Source organism: Trichechus manatus, unplaced genomic scaffold, assembly GCF_000243295.1.
Source record: "Trichechus manatus latirostris isolate Lorelei unplaced genomic scaffold, TriManLat1.0 scaffold00031, whole genome shotgun sequence".
Taxonomy (NCBI): Eukaryota; Metazoa; Chordata; class Mammalia; order Sirenia; family Trichechidae; genus Trichechus; species Trichechus manatus.
The window spans coordinates 12,992,406-13,000,095 of NW_004443967.1; the positions used below are offsets into that span (position 1 = coordinate 12,992,406).

General features: G+C 46.9%; 1 protein-coding gene across 2 annotated transcripts in view; it reads right to left on the reverse strand.

The window, feature by feature from the left end:
• The window catches only part of IKZF5 (IKAROS family zinc finger 5), a 16,327-nt gene extending 14,765 nt beyond the window's left edge, over positions 1-1,562 (reverse strand). For both annotated transcript variants that reach the window (XM_023730041.1, XM_023730040.1), the window contains exon 1: positions 1,445-1,562. The gene's annotated coding sequence lies outside the window, so the exon portion shown is untranslated. The remainder of the gene's footprint in view (positions 1-1,444) is intronic.
• Between the last annotated feature and the right edge of the window lie 6,128 nt (positions 1,563-7,690).

Genomic DNA, 7,690 nt, shown 5'->3' on the forward strand with positions numbered 1-7,690 from the left:
GATGAGCATTTTTAGGAGATTTTTAGGAGCTCCCAGTTAGCTAGTTTCTCTTCTGCTGTTTGTGCATTGCTGGTAATGTTTTGTATTCTGTTTATGTCAGGTATTAGGGTTCCTAGTGTTGTCCCTATTTTTTCTTCCATGATCTTTATTGTTTTAGATTTTATATTTAGGTCTTTGATCCATTTTGAGTTAGTTTTTGTGCATTCTAATTTTAAATTATTAATTTCATTTATTCACAGTACACTTATAAAAGGGTCAGGCTTAGTACTGCTAAAACAGCTATAGTTGCAGAAAAACAATGCACTAGCCCTGTAGGTTTTAACCCAAAGGGAAACATCTGTGGAACAAGGTTTAAAAAAAAAAAAAAAAAAAAACGAATAACGGTACATCTGATACTCATCTTTACTGCCCTATCACAATCCAAAACATTTATGGTTTTCTAGGAAACACCCTGGACCCCTAGGGAAAAAACACACCAAACATCTCCATTCACTGTTAACAATCTCCCAAGAATATATTAATCTCTAGCTGTGTTAACACAAATCAAAACAAAACAGCATTTAGACATTGTTAGTGCAGGACGTCAATAAAATGGTTTCAAGAAGTTCTGTTTCTTCTAAACAGAGTTTCCTTATAGCTTACGATTTAAAGCTCCTTTGTTTCTTGTCCCGTTTGTCACTCCTCTTTCGGGTTCCGAAGAGCACATTAAGGAGACACTAAATGATCCATGTGCCTAGCGGCAGCTGGAACCACTTTAACGTCAGTTCAGATCGACATAGTCATCGAGCACTTCCTAGGTGCACGGCTTGGCCACTCGCACTCCAAACAGTTTATCAGGACACTTAAACCCTGTATGAACCTGAATAGTTCTTTGCTGCAAAGTCCTCCCCACACCTGACATCTTCCCCAAATTAGAGTGCACATGCAGTAGAAACGGATCAGGGCAGGATCATCAGGTAAAAGTCGGAGGTTTTAAAACTCCTTCTCCCAACAAGCAGCCCCGGACCCGCGTTGGGGCGGCAACCTCAACTGGATCTGCAACACCTAGGAGACCCGCGCCTGGCTGGCCCCCAGCCTCTCGGACCCCGTGAAAACGCAAACCTCGAGGCGCCTCCCGCATAACCACCTGTTAGAGCAAGAGACAGTAGTCCCCCACCCCGGAGCCTCCAAGCCCCTGCCCGACGGCGCCAACAAGGAGCACCTCATGCGCCCTTTCCTCGGGGCTCCCACGGCCGCAGCCTCCACAGCCCTCTGCGCTCGGTCCAGGAAGGTCCCGGGTCGTGACCCGCCGACCGACGGACCACGCCCGCTCCTCCTATGGGGCTGAAGTCCCGGGCGCGGTCAGCTGGCCCGCCGCGAACCGGGCTCTTGGCTACCGCCGTTCCTTCTTAACCGCCCTGCGCACCAGCGTCATCGCTGTCCGAGTTGACAGCCTGCTACCTACCTCCTGAAATCCGCACCGAGTAACCCCCACCGCCTTGTTCAGCGCCGCTGCAGCCGCCGCCGCCGCCGTCTTCGTCACCGTCGCAGCCGCCGCCATGTTTGTTGGGTCTCAGCTCACTTCCCACCCCTTTGCCTTTCCCAAGTCTCGCGTGAGCAGGGCGTAGGGCGAAAGAGGAGGCGGGGTCTTCTGTTTCTCTTGGGGTTGCGTAGCCACGCCAAGAGCGGGGTTACTGTGGCTGTGTGTGAGGCGTGCGTCTGGAGTGGGTGGCACGCGACGTGAAGACGTAGTCGAGGAGCTTTGCAGGGGCGTTAGAGGCTGCACTGGCTTGCTGCAAGCATGGTGGGCGCAGCAGTTCGGCTGCTGCGAGGCAGCAGGCTGGTGAGTGCGCCCGCCGCGGAGGTCTTGGGGGTCCGGGCGACCTTGGGCGCTGGCGAGGCTTCTCCTAACGGGCCCCGGGCGATCGCCTGAGCCGGCTCCACGTCCCTGGCTCGCGCGTCTTTCCCTCCCCCGGGCTGGCCTTCCTGGGTCCTTCATCGCGGGCCGACCCTGACTTCCCTCCCGGCCACCGACTGAGCGGGACTCCGCTCTGTAGGAGGTCTGGGGGCTGGTCTAGAAGCTTCTTTGACGGAGCTAGCCCCCTGCGCGGAGTCGGAGAGCCGCGTCAGCAAGCGCGCCATGAGTCTTGCGTCTCTGCACGCATTTTGCAGAGATGTCACCTTTCCTATGAGATGTCTAACCCCCCCTTTGCCCAGTGATTACATGTCAGCTCTCCCCACCCATCAAAAAATGATTGTTAAAATACAGGCCCAGTCTCATTCTGAGCAGAGTGTCTCCCTGTCCTCGCTTCCTCGGCCCTTCTGGAAAGTTAGGAAGGGACCTCAGAGTTGGTCAGACTTCCCGGTTGTTGTTATTGTGCTGTTGTGTGCCGTCGAGTCAATTCCGACTCATAGCGACCCCGTATGACAGTAGATCTGCCCCATAGGGTTTCCTAGCCTGAAATCTTTAACGGGAGCAGATCGCCAGGTCTTTTCTTCCACTGAGCTGCTGGGCAGGTTATAACTGCCGACCTTTTTAGTGGCTGAGCGCTTACCCGTTGCCACCAGGGCTCCTTGGCAGGGTGGGAATTCATTCCCTCTGCCACTTATCTCATGGCTGGGGTCTTATCCCATGGGTAGACTCCAGGAAGCCAAGCCCTGCTTCCTAGAACTTGAGCTGAAATCTGCCTGCCATGAGTATCCACCTGTTGTTGTACCTCATTTGCTCTCTGTACTTAAATAAACTTGATTCTTCAACAACCCTGGTTCCAGGGTTCTCTTTACCAGATTAAACATCCCTACCCTCTTCAGCCCTTTCCCCTAAGGCATGCTTTCAAGAACCCTCATGCATTTGGATACGCCCACATTTCTCAGCAGTTCACTGGAAACTCTCTTACACCTAGTGTTTACTTTTTATATTTTCTTTGTATTTACTTTAGTGAGCTAAAGATTCTTCAGTTTATGCCCAGAGGCAGGACTCTCTACCTTTTTGTCCCACATTAGAGATAATTATGTTATTTGACTGTTTTATAGCTTTAGGGGTGTTAAGAAAATTAGTAAAGTCATTTTAGTATATTGTTGAAAGCAATAAAAAACTGTTTTTATGGTCACTGTTTTGTAATTGTTGTTTAGTAATTTAGCAAAGCAAGTTCCCTGGGTTTCCCAATTTCACTCTGGTTTTGGAGCCAACATTTCTTGACCACCTGCTGTGTGGCAGGCATGTTCTTGGTGCTTTACCAATGCCCTCGCACAACCATCCTTAAAAGTAGTAACCGTCTTTCAGATGCAGAGTCTGATGGCTGAAAAGATTAAGTGACTTGTCCAAAGTCAGTCACCTAGAAAGTGACAGAGCTGGGTCCAGACTCCGGTCTGATTATAAACTAAACCTTCACGCACTGCTGCCACCACCCTTGCTTAGAGCTACCAGAGACCTATTTTGTTTGGAATTGTTGGTTTCATTGTCGTTTATAGTCTTTCCCAGTTTTTAAAGCTCTTTTACATAAATGAGGTCATATAGTTGGTTGAATGTTGATTGTAGCATCATGCTTAAGAATGTGGGTTCTCCGGCCTGACTACTTGGCTCTGTTACTTCCCAGCAGTATGATTTTGGACAGGTAACTTAACCTCTTTGGATCTCAGCTTCTTCGTTTATAAAATGGGGAGAATAATAGTACCCACATCATAGGATTATTGTGAGGATTTAATGGGTTCATATGCACATGTAAGGCACTTAGGATAGCGTCAATCATATAGTCAGTGCTGAATAAACGTTAGCTCTTATCACTATTGCTTTGCATGAGGTATTGTGCGCTATAGCAAATACAATCATGACTAAAACACTGTCTTAGTCATCTAGTGCTGCTATAACAGAAATACCACAAGTGGATGGTTTTAACAAAGAGAAATTTATTCTCTCACAGTCTAGTAGGGTACAAGTCCAAATACAGGGCATCAGCTCCAGCGGAAGGCTTTCTCTGTCAGCTCTGGAGGAAGGTCCTTGTCGTCAATCTTCCCCTGGACTAGGCGCCTCTCCACACAGGAACCCCAGGTCCAAAGAACGCTCTGCTCCCAGTGCTGCTTCCTTGGTGATATGAGGTCCCCAACTCTCTGCCTGCTTCCCTTTCCTTTTATCTCTTATAAGATAAAAAGGTGGTGCAGCCCACACTCCAGGGAAACTCACTTTACATTGGATCAGGGATGTGCCTTTAGTAAGCGTGTTGCAATCCCACCCTAATCTTCTTTAACATAAAATTACAGTCACAGAAATGGAGGACAACCACATAATACTAGGAATCATGGCCCAGCCAAGTTGATACATACATTTTTGGGGGGACATAATTCAATCCATGACAAACACCCTGCAGCGAAGAAGTTTATCTTTTAGTGGACAGGTTAGAACCATATCCAACTAACCTCATTGTTTAAAACCAGTAAAAAAACAGTTCCATCAACTTGATTCATGGCGACCCCACGGGTGTCAGAGTAGAACTGTGCTCCATAGGGTTTTCAATGGCTAACTTATTGGCAGTAGATTGCCAGGCCTTTCTTTTGAGGCACCTCTGGGCATACTCTAACCTCCAGCCTTTCAGTTAGCAGCCAAGTGCTTTAACTATTCACACCGCCTAGGGACTCTTCATATAATTTAGATGCGGTCCGAATCCTAAGAGGTCCACAGTCTGCCCAGGGTTAACGGGGGAGGAATGACTAGAACGATGAAGAAAGAGAGGCCTTTTGGAAACTGTGGCTTAATGGGTTTACATTTTAGCAGGGGAGATGGGGCTAGGAGAGCACTGCAACAGAAGTGCTCTAGATCGTTTTAAGGAATTTTGGAGAGCTGTTGGAAGGTTTTGAACCTGGGAGGTACATCATCAGAGCTCTGATTTATCAGATTGTTATAGCAAGTGGCATGGAGGGTAGAGAAATGCAAGATGGGGCTGATTTTGGTCAGAGACAAATGGAGAGCCAGCACTCGTTGAGCGCTAACAATAGACCAGGGACACAGTCTTACATCTATGACCCTGTTTACAAGGAGTGCCGGTGGCTCCAGGATTGAGTGTTTGGCTGCTAACCGAGAGGTCACCGGTTCGAACCCACCAGCTGCTTCACAGAAGAAAAATGTGGCAGACTTGAAAACTATGGGGCAGTTCTACTCTGTCCAATAGGGTTGCTATGAGTCAGAATTGACTCGATGGCAGTGGGTTTGGGTTTTTGTTTTTGGTGATCCTGTTTATCCTTCCTATGAACCCCCTGAGGTCAATATTCCTGACTTCGTTTTACCTGAGGAAATTCGGAGGCAGTTCCCATTGTTCCCAAGGTAACACCACAAAGAAGTGACAGAACTGGCCCTTAACCCATGCCATTTTCTTAGAAAGTCTCTCCTGTGACTGCAGGTAGGTAAGAACTGCCCTGACCATTTCATTTGTTCAAGCCACCCAATTAGTGGGGAACTGGGCCTTCTAATTAGCATGTGGTTCCAAAGCATTTTTAGGCAGCTTGATTCTTTAAAAATATCGTTGAAGTGATTTCTTGTTCAGTTAATACTGTAAAAGTTGCCAGGTAGCAATGGCCAAACTAGATCTAGATCATGTTGTGCAACTGTTTTTTTTTTTAATTGTAATTAAATGAAGTTTACATTTCAAGGTAGTCTCCCATACAAAATTTTTTTTTAATACATTGTTATGAGAAACTAATTGCTCACCCCATTCTGCCACAGCACACTCCTCCCCTCAACCCCGGATTCCCCATGAACATTCAACCAGCTCCTAACTCTCTCTGCCTTCCCATCTCACCTCTGGACAGAAGCCGCCCCTTTGGTCTCTTGTATCTACTTGTCTAAGAGGCACATTTTTCACAAGTATCACTTTATGACCCACAGTCCAGTCCAATCCCTGTCTGAAGAGTTGGCCTCAGAAATTGTTTTAGTTCTGGGGTGATGGAGAGACCAGGGGCCATGCTTTTGGGGTGCCTGCAGTCTTAGACCATTAAGTCTGGTCTTCTTACTAGAATCTGAGTTCTGCATCCCATCCTTCTCCTGCCCCATCAGGGACCCTCTGTTGTGTTCCCTGTCAGGACGTTCATTGGTAGTAGCTGGGCACCATATAGTTCTTCTAGTCTCAGGCTGATGAAGTCTCTGGTTTATGGGGCCCATTCTGTCTCTTGGGCCAATACTTTCCTTGTGTCTTTGGTGTTCTTCGTTCTCCTTTACTCCAAGTGGTTGGGACCAATTAATGCATCTTAGATGGCTGCTTGCAAGCTTTTAAGACCCTAGACGCCACTCACCAAAGTAGGGTGCAGAACATTTTCTTAATAAGGTTTGTTATGCCAATTGACCATGAAAACATGGTCCCCAGACCCTGCATCCGTGCCACTCTGTCTCTCAAAGTTAATTGTATTGAGGAAACTTCTTAGCTTTGGTTTAGTCCAGTTGTGCTGGCTTCCCCTGTAGTGTGTGCTGTCCTTCCCTTCACCTATGTTGTGCAACTTTTGGCTGTTTATCAAAGTCAGTAATATTGTTGACTCGAGGGCAATGGGTTTAGTTTTTTTTTTTTTTGGTTACCTATAGCCGTCAAGTCAATTCCAACTCATAGCAACCCTATAGGACACAGTAGAACTGCCCCATAGGGTTTCCAAGGCTGTAATCTTTACAGAAGCACACTGCCACATCTTTTCTCCTGTGGAGTGGCTGGTGAGTTTGAACTGCTGACCTTTTGGTTAGCAGCCTAGCACTTAACCTGTGTGCCAACACTATTAAAACAGGCAGAACCCATTACATCACCTCTAACTCCAGGGACGGGGTGTCTTTGCTCTTCACAACGCAATTTGATTAGTCTTAGGGATCTGTGGGTTTACAGCAGGGTCCTTGACCTCAAGGAAATTAATTTTCATTGGGGAGACAGGATATGTTAAGAGATGAATATTAGAACAGTAGAAGATAGCATATTGCTAATGCTAAATGAATAGTATATGGACAGATGTGCTTATAGGAGCTGGAACTGAGCATAAAAGAAGGGGATGGCTTAGGAGTATGGTGAAGCAGCAGAAGGGGGAGGTTCCAGGCATAGGAGATTGTAAACCAAGGTATGGAGGTGGGAATGGGCTCTGCTTGTTTAAGAAATAATAATTATGCCAAGATGAACTGATGCGGTGAGTTTGCAGAGGGATGTGGGGAACATTAGGATTAGAGGAATGGAGAGGGTTGAAATGTCAAGTCCCTATTATGTTGAAGCTTAAGTTTGTACTTGTTCCTCTAGCAACTGACTGATGGCTGCTGAGCAGTTTTGGCTTCTCCAGTCTCGGCAGCTAGAAAAGTCAAAGATTGAAGCAAGCACAGGTTTATTCCTGCAAGCCCAAAAAGGGCTGCCTGCAGGCAGAATGATAACCCTTTTGTTTACCAAAACACAGGCATTTATAACATTTATTATGCATCAGTACAGAATGGTAGAGTTGTTTTTTTTTTTGGTAGTTGCAAATGCATCGTTGTTTCCTTTCCTTCGGGTGCCAAAACCAAACAAAACCCAACCCATTGCTGTCTAGTCGATTCGGACTCCTGGCCACCCCATAGGGTTTCCAAGGCTATGAAGCCCTATGGAAGCAGACTGCCACATCTTTTTTTTTTCCCTGTATGAAAATTTATACATACATTGTTATGTGACTCTAATTGCTCTCCCCATACTGTGACAGCACACTTCTCCTTTCCACCCCTGATTCCTCA